This window comes from Anopheles aquasalis, chromosome 2 (genome assembly GCF_943734665.1).
Source record: "Anopheles aquasalis chromosome 2, idAnoAquaMG_Q_19, whole genome shotgun sequence".
Taxonomy (NCBI): domain Eukaryota; kingdom Metazoa; phylum Arthropoda; class Insecta; order Diptera; family Culicidae; genus Anopheles; species Anopheles aquasalis.
In genome coordinates, this window is record NC_064877.1 from 23,055,001 (window position 1) to 23,065,000 (window position 10,000).

The window sequence follows — 10,000 nt, forward strand, 5'->3', positions numbered from 1 at the left end:
ACACCCCGGAATCCGACGAAATAAAATAAATTTTCCCATCACTTTTCTCTCTTTTTATCGCTGTTTTTCCTTTGCCGTTCCTTTACTATGTATTTATTTGAGCATTGTTCCGCCCTTCGCGCAACACTTTCGACAACATAACCGCCCCTTGCCCGTAAGCCGGTTCGGTGGTGCTTTAGCAAGCCAAAGGGGTGGAGTGGGTGGTCGAGAGGCGTTGGAGGCAGTAGGTTGACACTTGAGAGGGAACGGCGCGTGCAAAGTGTATGATTTTGCTTCGCTCGGCGCTGGATAAGCCGTCCCGAAAAGCTAGATTTATGGCCACTAATGCCAATTATTCGACTCTTCTCTCGCCCTTAGATGGCGCCCGTGACCGAGGCCACGCCGCGCAACATCTGGTCGTACCAAAGGGGTCCAAGCGAGGCAGAGGCTTGAGTTTTCACCCTTGACCGATATCGTTTCCCTTTTGTTTTCCATTGTCCCCGGTGGAGCATTTTGGGCCTTCGCCCTTTGGATTAGATACTAGCGGGGGTCAGCGAGGACTTTTCCGACTTTTCGCGCCCCCTTTTCTTCCCCATTGCATGAGGCAAAGCAGCAACGTGCAACAAAACAACGAAAAAGGTCAATCCCCGGCCGATACACGCGAATGATGAATGGCTGTCCTGTTCATTATGGGATCTTAGCGAAGGATAAACGAGGCATCGCAATCGGCGGCCCTGTTGTCTTGACGGATTTAGCCAGCTTTGCCAGTTCGCAGTAATGCCCTTGCCAGAGGATCGCCACAAGTAAACAAAAAAGTAAAGTGTGAACTGTCCGATTAGCAATTGAGTGCGGGTGTAAATGATTTTAAACAAGTAAGAAAGAAATGGCACAAGACAACCAAACATTATAGGGATTTTTTTTTATCAATTTCTAAATTGCAGTTTCGTTTGGTAATTGGCCCATTTTTGTGAAGCGAAACATCAGATTGTTAACAAAAGTTCAGAAGAAACTATCACTAATTTAATGGCACTTGTGTAACAGATGATCTGGCTGCAGCTGCATCTCTATGAAACTTGAACTTCTCATGAGCTTTGCGATCCAGTAATGAGACCGGTGACTAACAGAGTCATCGTAATCGGATTAATTCAATTAACGTATTCCACTTTCCAAATGTGTGCTTCACAAATACAAAATAATTTAATTACATCGAAAAGTGATAATGGGTGGCATGATGATCGGTATGTGAATAAATAAGCACTACATATCAAATCACATTTACTGTGAAACAATTGTTTCGATTTTCCCATAAAGCATGCCTTACGCAGAAGCGTAATATACCCATTATCTCAAAATAAAAATCATACTGCCTCGTGCCAGAGATCTGTAGATTCGGCAATCGTAATCATTTGCAAGGGAACATAAAAGAGGTGAATACAAAATCGATTCAATAATAATCAACTAATTTTCCTCCATTTCTACCTCCTTTGCCAAACACCGGCACCCTTTCGGGTTTGAATGCTGATTACAGTTTTCAACGGAACGAAACACAAGACCGCACAAACGGAAATACCCAACCGAAAGTACCGATATCCTGCACCCGCTGGTCATTATCGAAAGAGAGGATCGCGAAGAAACGATAATGGCGAACTGACTTGGAGGCTGGGTAAAACACTTACCGAGACCGATACAAAAAAATAAATAAATTGATAAGCAAAAAGCTACGTAATTTGAATTCAAAGTACCACTCGCGTCACGGGCAGCGGGGACCATTTAGATGCTCTGACCGAAATCGATAACCTTTCGTCCCTCAGCGGGATCGCAGGCCCGGCCTGTGGCAATCCCTTCCAAAGTGATTGGCCGTTCGGTTCTTGGGACGAATGCTTGGATGGAGGGTGGATTTACAATTATCTTTTGTTTGTTTTGGTTTCGGCATTCCTTTCGTTCTGTTGGTTCCCTCTTTGGCAGGGAGAGCGAAAAAAAAACCACGAACGCACACACCTGGCCGCATTAGCTTGGGTGCAAACTGCTGATTAACTAACTTTGCCTCCATGAAAGGTTTAAAACCCGTTCCAGAGGGTATCAAAATTTAAGGACTTTTTACATCCTTCGCTGTCTAGCCCGTTTTTGTTTTTCACTCAGCGATCCCGCGTGTGCGCTGCGGATGCGATAAGGTCTGTTTTGACCGATGCCAGCGGTTAAGAGATTTTTTAGGTAAAGGACGAGATGAAAAAAACCAAATCATCCCAAAATCTGTGGTTCCGAAAAGGTCATTAGAATCGACCAATCGGCTGGCGCCAGGTTTGCTTTCTCTCTGCCCTATTAATATTAATTATTCATGATGTTTTCTTTTTGAGTTTGGTTAACGTTTGGTCCCTTCCTAAAGAGCTTCCCCTGGAAACTTGAAAAGTTTAGCGGATATTGGCCTCGAATTCAACAGTTTTTTTTTAAATTACTTCTACCACAAATGTCTAGATTTCAGCTTATGCCATTGATTATTGTGATGCTTTACTTTTGATTCTTTTTCCGGTTTTATTTAGCTTGGTTGCATGAATTAGAAAATGTGTACAAAAATATACAGATTTCTTTTTTCTCATACCTATGTTCGCTGGTAGAGCACATTAAATTCCAATTTCATCTTTGTGCAATTACGGTGCAGATTGGTTGCAGACCGGAATGGAAACGAGAAACAAAAAGACTAAACACCAGGTTCCAACCCAGGAACGCGTGAATAGTGACCTCGAAACGGGAGGAAGGGGTTCCTAACGCGAAACAGCTAAGCGAAAAATAATTGGAAACGTGATGAAATTGGAAAATTAACAAATCCAAAAGATTTATAATTAAGCTTTAGCGCGAGCATGCGCATCGCAATGCAAGAAACCGGGAGCCACCGGGAGTTGTACGGTGTCCCGGAGACGCTATCACTTCGCCGATGCTACGCCGTGGAAAAGTCAAACCCGATTAAAGCCAAAAACCCTTAGTTGGTGGTATTGCCGGGCACACTGGCACCGATACAACCACGCTGGAGGCAAGAGAAAATACAAACTAAATCAAGTGCCTCGAGTCGGCACGATTCTGGCCGCCAGTGTGGTTGTCCAGGGTGTCCTGGGGCGCGAAAATCGTGATCGAAATGGAAACTATCGGCCAGCCCGGTCGCCAGCACAACGTTGCATAAGATGGCGCAGCGCACTCAGCAGATAGTCTGGTTGGTTGGTCAAGCGAGGCGCAGATGAAAAATGAAAACAAAAAAAATCCAGGACACCCCCAGGACCAGGTTGCGGATGGCGTCTGCCGCGGGCGCAAAGTTGTTGTCACGTTGGCAGCATCAGTGTCATCGTGGCCGGTTCCTGTCCGGCACATCCGTTACGGGATGGGAACCCCCTTCCTTTCCGAGAGACGTGTCTGATGCACCGGAAGGTCGCTGCTGACCCTAGTGGTGTTGGTGGTGGAGTAGGTGGATGACCAGTCATGCTGCCTTAAAACGCCGAAATAAAAGGGCCGAAAAATCCAATCTTTTTGGGCGACACAGGGCCTCTTCTAGGTTCGTTTACGATGCGAAAGCTGGACTTTCCAGTTGAAGGTAAAATACCAGCTCGAGGTGTTGCACAAAGGAAAAGCAAATTTGAAACTCACCGCGGTGTCGCGTACAGAACCGAAAGAATGAGGCAAGACAACAACAACAAATGGTTGATCTCAAATTCGGTCGATATCACCATCGGAGAAGCAAACATGCAACGCCAGCAGGATGGTGTTGCAGGCGCACCGAACAGAAGAGTACAGGTTCAGAAGAATGGCGGACGCCTACCGGGGAAAGCCTTCTGGTTAATGAAAAACGTGTCCCGTGCACACCAGGCCGCCAGGTCCGCAAGCGATGTATTAGTGCCTGAAGTTGGCCGTCGAGCGTTGCATTGCGATTTGTATGTTTAGCTTTTCGGTCGACTGGATCGTTAGTTTGTAAAGAGTAAACAGCGAAGGTGTTTATTAGCAATTTATTTTAATTGTTAATGTACACTTTACAACATGCATGTAGCGGTTTTCCCTACATATTTTCCGTTAATTCACGCGCCTCGTGGATACGCGCCTTAAGCGCTAGATTCTTCCGAAAATCCACGCGCGCCGTAAAGTCTCTCCTTAAGCGCTGCTCGAGCGCGTTCAAGCGCTCGCAAGCGCTCTCTTCTGTTCTTTCCGCTGAAGTTAGCGGACGTATTTCTTTCTGCGCTTCGCAAGGTCCACGTTTTCTAATAAATTCACAGAAGCATACATTTCCCGATCTCAAAATAAAAGACTTAATGGGGATATCCGAACACGTCCCCCTCATAATTGGTGACCCCGACGTGATCGGGAAGTGAAGTGAGTGAAAAAGATAGAGCCACTCGCGCACCCTTGCCGATGCCATTTTTGCCGGCAGGTGACGAGTGAAAAATAACATTTTGGCCGAACACCGGCTGTACCCGCGATTCAAATGCGATATGAGGCCACAAGATTCAAAGTGTGTGCCGCAGTAAAAGTGAAAAATTCTGCAGAAAGTTTCCGGCGAGGAGTGTCAGTGGCCTTAGGGCACAGTTCCAAGAAGAGTCGCAACCTGTTCGAACTTGATTTTTTCCACGTTCTTGGAACCGCGCGCGCTAACGCGTTTCAGCAGCACTCGGTTTTCTTTCAAGTGTTTGTGAGTGCGTGCCGTTACACCGGCAAGTATTGAGCAGCGTATGTGAAGACAAAGAGAACTCTCTCCGCGCGCGATAGCGTCAGTGTGCGCTTTACCTCTCCACGTACGATCGTGTCTGCGTCTGTTTTCTCTCTCCGGTTCGCGAGTTTCGCTCTCCGCGCTTTCGCGTCACGCCACTTCTTTTTTCGATACGCGAACTCGGTTCACCACGTTTTTTAGCATCGCGCCATTTTTGCGCGCAACGTTTTATTTTCCGAAAAAAGTGCGATCACCTCGCGTTTTTTGTGTGTCGTTTTTCTTCACGGCTTGTTCATTGGCAAAAAACATTTTTTCGCGGGTTAGTGGAAGTACAGTCCACACTGTCGAGAATAGGCCAATCTTTTCCTTTCGGAATATCGTTTTTTTTTTGAGGAACATTGTTTTTCGTTATCTGAGTGTCGGTGTGAAGAGATTACAGTGAGAAATATGACCGATCAGGATGCAACCACGACACTCGGCACCCCCAGCAGTGCCTCCACGCCGGTCACCGTCGTCGGCTCGGTGCCGGTAGAACCCCGCACTACCGCAGGGGCTGTTCCGCGCCGTTTAGAACCTATCAGCTTGGAAGCCGTCGCAGCCCCAAGAATTCCATTTCCGGTGATGGATGTCAACAACATCGAAGGATTTTTCATCGCATTAGAGTTCTGGTTTGCTGCCTCGGCCATTCCATACGCCGCCGACTCGCGTAAATTCCATATCCTGATGACCCAAGTACCGCAGAGAACTCACCTGGAGCTTCAGGAAAAGTTCTCCTATCTTCCAGCCATAGGAAAATACGAGTTCGCGAAGCGAATCCTAATAGAACGATTCACCGAGTCCCGGCCGGCTAGGCTTCGTCAAGTTCTCTCGGAAATGCTTCTGGGAGACCTGAAACCATCTCAGCTTTTCACTGAGATGAAGAGAACAGCAAATGGCGCACTATCCGAGTTGGCTCTGCTCGATGTGTGGTCGGCGCGTCTCCCGGCAGACGTCCAGAACAGCGTTATCGCCCATACGGGTACGGTCGGCGAGAAGCTCATCGTCGCCGACGCCGTCATGGAAGCGCAGCGCTGGCGGAAGCCAGAACCATCCGGCCGCGTCGAGGCAGCTACTACTTCAGATGACACATCACAAATTCTGGCGGAGATGCAAAGACTTCGTCTGCAGGTCAGCAGGCTGGAATCGCAAGTGCAGCGTGGCCGATCTTCAAGCCGTGGGCGACCGGAGCATGGAGCGCGGACGCGTGCCTCCACGCCGTCGATTGCCAAGGACGAGAAGCCGCGCAGTCAGCATTCGTACTGTTGGTACCACAATCGATTCGCTGACGATGCGCATCATTGCTACCAGCCCTGCAGCTACAAGAAAAAAGACCACCAAGACTCCAAGTAGGCCAGCACATCGGGTTCGGGAGCTCGAGTAGGCGAGGCACGCTCCCCAGCCGCCACCCGATTGTGCGTTCGTGACCCCACCAGTGGAATCCAGTTTCTGGTGGATAGCGGCGCCGACTTCTCCCTACTGCCAAAGGACCCGCGGTTGAAGAAGATCAAACCTTCGGACGTCTCGTTGGTGGCAGCAAATGGAACACAAATCCAGGTCTACGGAGAAATAACCATGACCGTTAATCTCGGCCTACGAAGAGATTTTACCTGGACATTTGTAATAGCCGACGTAAACACCGCCATTCTTGGGGCAGACTTTCTGTCCCATCATGACTTGCTCATAGATCTCAGAGCAAAACGGCTAATCGATAAATTAACAACTTGTCAATCTCCGGGAAACCTGATGAAAGCAGAGCATACCAGCATACGAGCTTTCGAACTCAGCAACGAGTATTTTGAAATATTGAGGCAGTTTCCATCCATTACCTCTACGCAGCCTCCTGAGCGTCGCTACAACACCGGCGTGTTTCATCACATTACCACCACGGGTGCGCCAACCTTCTCGCGGCCCCGTCATTTGTCGCCGGATAAGCTAGTAGCGGCAAAAGCCGAGTTCGAGTTGTTAGTAAAGTTAGGAATCTGCAGGCGTTCTGAGTCGAGTTGGGCCAGCCCATTACACTTGGTCCGTAAGGCGGATGGATCCTGGCGGCCCTGCGGTGATTACCGCGCTCTAAATGCACAAACAACACCGGATCGTTATCCTATTCCTTACCTTCAGGATTTCACATCGAGGCTGTCTGGTAGAACTATCTTCTCGAAGGTTGATCTTAAAAAAGCCTTTCATCAGGTCCCAATCCACCCGGACGACGTAGAGAAGACGGCCATCACCACCCCTTTCGGGCTGTTTGAGTTTCTTTATATGACTTTCGGCCTGTGCAATGCGGCCCAAACCTTTCAACGGGTTATCGATGATGTTCTAAAAGGACTTGACTTCGTCTTTGTATATATCGACGATATATTTATTGCCTCTGACAGTCCTGAACAACACCGACAACACCTGTCAACGGTGTTCCAGCGGCTGCAAGCACATCATCTACAGATAAATCCAGCGAAGACCGAACTTGGAAGAGCAGTCATTGATTTCCTCGGTCACCGAGTTACCGCCGCTGGAATTAGCCCGCTCCCTGAGAGAGTGGAGGCCATCAAACGTTTCGAACAACCCAAGACAGTAAAAGAGCTAAAGAGTTTCCTGGCGACACTCAATTTCTATAGGAGATTCATTCCTAACGCTCTGGAGGCGCAGGCTCCACTTCTCGAGCTCATTAAGGGGAACGTCAAGAACGACAAATCCCCGGTGAACTGGACCGACACTGCCACCGACGCCTTCCGGAAATCCCAGGACCAGCTCGCAAATGTCGCACTTCTGGCACACCCTAAGCCAGATGCGGAACTCTCCCTTTGGGTCGACGCTTCGGACATTGCCGCCGGAGCGGCCTTACATCAAATAATCGACGGCGACCTACAGCCTCTCGGGTTCTTCTCCAAGAAGTTTGATACGGCCCAGCGGAGATACAGCACCTATGATAGGGAGCTTACAGCCATATTCATGGCGATTCGCCATTTTCAACATTGGCTAGAAGGTCGGCAACACCACATCTATACCGACCACAAACCAATTATGTACGCTTTCCAGCAGCCGCCAGCCAAGGCATCCCCGCGTCAGCTACGGCAGCTGGACTTTATAGGCCAATTTTCTACAGACATTAGACATGTCTCAGGAAAAGACAATGTCGCTGCGGACCTCCTTTCGCGTATTGAGAGCGTAAGTTCGCCTCCTACCATCGATTATGACGCCTTAGCCCAAGATCAGGCCAGCGACGAAGAGCTTCAACAACTGCTCACGAGCGACAACATAACGAGTCTCAAACTTCGAAGAGCCGTACTACCAGGCACTTCTTCAACCATCGTCTGCGAAGACGACGGCATGCGACTTCGTCCCTTCATCACTAAGGCGTTCCGACAACAGTTCCTGAAAGCCACGCACGGCTTGCATCATCCCGGTACACGCTCTACGGCCAAGTTAATGACTGACAGATTTGTTTGGCCGGGGATCCGGAAGGACAGCGTCGACTTTGCACGCCGGTGTATTCAGTGTCAGCGGGCAAAGGTTGGGAAGCACAACAAATCTCCACTGCAAGCATTTCCCACCGCCAGAGGACGTTTCGCTCACATAAACATCGACTTGGTGGGTCCTTTCCCTCCGAGCCGCAACTGTCGGTACTGTCTAACGGTCATAGATCGTTTTACCCGTTGGCCTCATGCCATTCCGATAGAGGATATGACGGCACCCGTAGTCGCTCGAGCACTAGTAGACCACTGGATCGCCCAGTTCGGCATTCCCGAAGTCATCACCTCCGACCAGGGCAGACAGTTCGAGTCTACCTTATTCGCCGAACTGATGAAGTTACTCGGCATTAAACACCTTCGAACCACAGCATACCACCCCCAGAGTAATGGGGTCATTGAGAGATGGCACCGCACGCTAAAGGCGGCCATACTCTGCAATGATACTACCAGCTGGTCCGATCATCTCCCCGTAATTCTCTTAGGACTGAGAACGTCGGTCAAGGAGGATCTACAAGTATCTCCGTCCGAACTCGTTTATGGGACAACTCTTCGTATTCCAGCTGATTTTGTGTCGGATAATCCAGTTACGCCAGCAGCACCTACACCGGAATACGTTACCGAGCTCAAGAAGGCGATGAGTTCTATTAGACCGGCATCTTTTTCGCGCCACGGTCATCAACGCATCTTCGTTCACCGAGACCTCGCCACTTCAACTCACGTATTTATCAGGAATGATTCCGTCCGGCCTTCTCTATCGACGCCGTATGACGGACCCTTTAAAGTCGTCGACCGCGCAGCAAAATTTTTCTCGCTGATAGTTAACGGGAAGACGGTCAAAGTCTCTATCGACCGTCTTAAACCGTGCTACATGGCAGAAGACAACACCGGCAGCGCACGCTTCCCCAGTTTCTCCAAATCATCTGAAGTCGCTAACCCTTCATCTGGACATCGAGAGTCAATCAGCCGTCAGCGACCTTCAGCTTCTCAACATCTGGGAGATCAACAAGGGAATCCATCACCATCAAGCACCGTTCCTGCTTCTACAGAGCCGCCAGTATCGACACGTTCTGGGCGGCGTGTGAGGTTCCCGAAGCATCTGCTTGATTACAAGCAGGGCAAATTACACAACATCGTATCGCCGCGAACGTCGTCTTAAAAATGTCGTTCTTCACCACCTCCTTTTTTCTCGCCGTCGTCACGGCTAAAAGGGGGGTAATGTAGCGGTTTTCCCTACATATTTTCCGTTAATTCACGCGCCTCGTGGATACGCGCCTTAAGCGCTAGATTCTTCCGAAAATCCACGCGCGCCGTAAAGTCTCTCCTTAAGCGCTGCTCGAGCGCGTTCAAGCGCTCGCAAGCGCTCTCTTCTGTTCTTTCCGCTGAAGTTAGCGGACGTATTTCTTTCTGCGCTTCGCAAGGTCCACGTTTTCTAATAAATTCACAGAAGCATACATTTCCCGATCTCAAAATAAAAGACTTAATGGGGATATCCGAACACGTCCCCCTCATGCAGATTAAAATTATATCACTTTGGAGCACTTTTGAGGCACTACACTCTAGACTTTAACGTACGCACATTGTAGTAATTGATAATATACAAAAAAAAAACAATCCAAATCAACCGGGCCATTAGAGATAATTTAGAGAAAATCAGCAAATCATAAACTGCCTAGGGTACCGACGTACCAGTACGACAGGCTGTGTACGCAGAAGTTAACAGCTTAACCAGCCCGACCGAACTCAGTGGTTAAATCCATCAAATCGACCTAACTCCACTGCAATCGCAACGGAAGGGCCAGCAGATAGTGAATGCTTTTTTCTGCGTTTTTTGTTG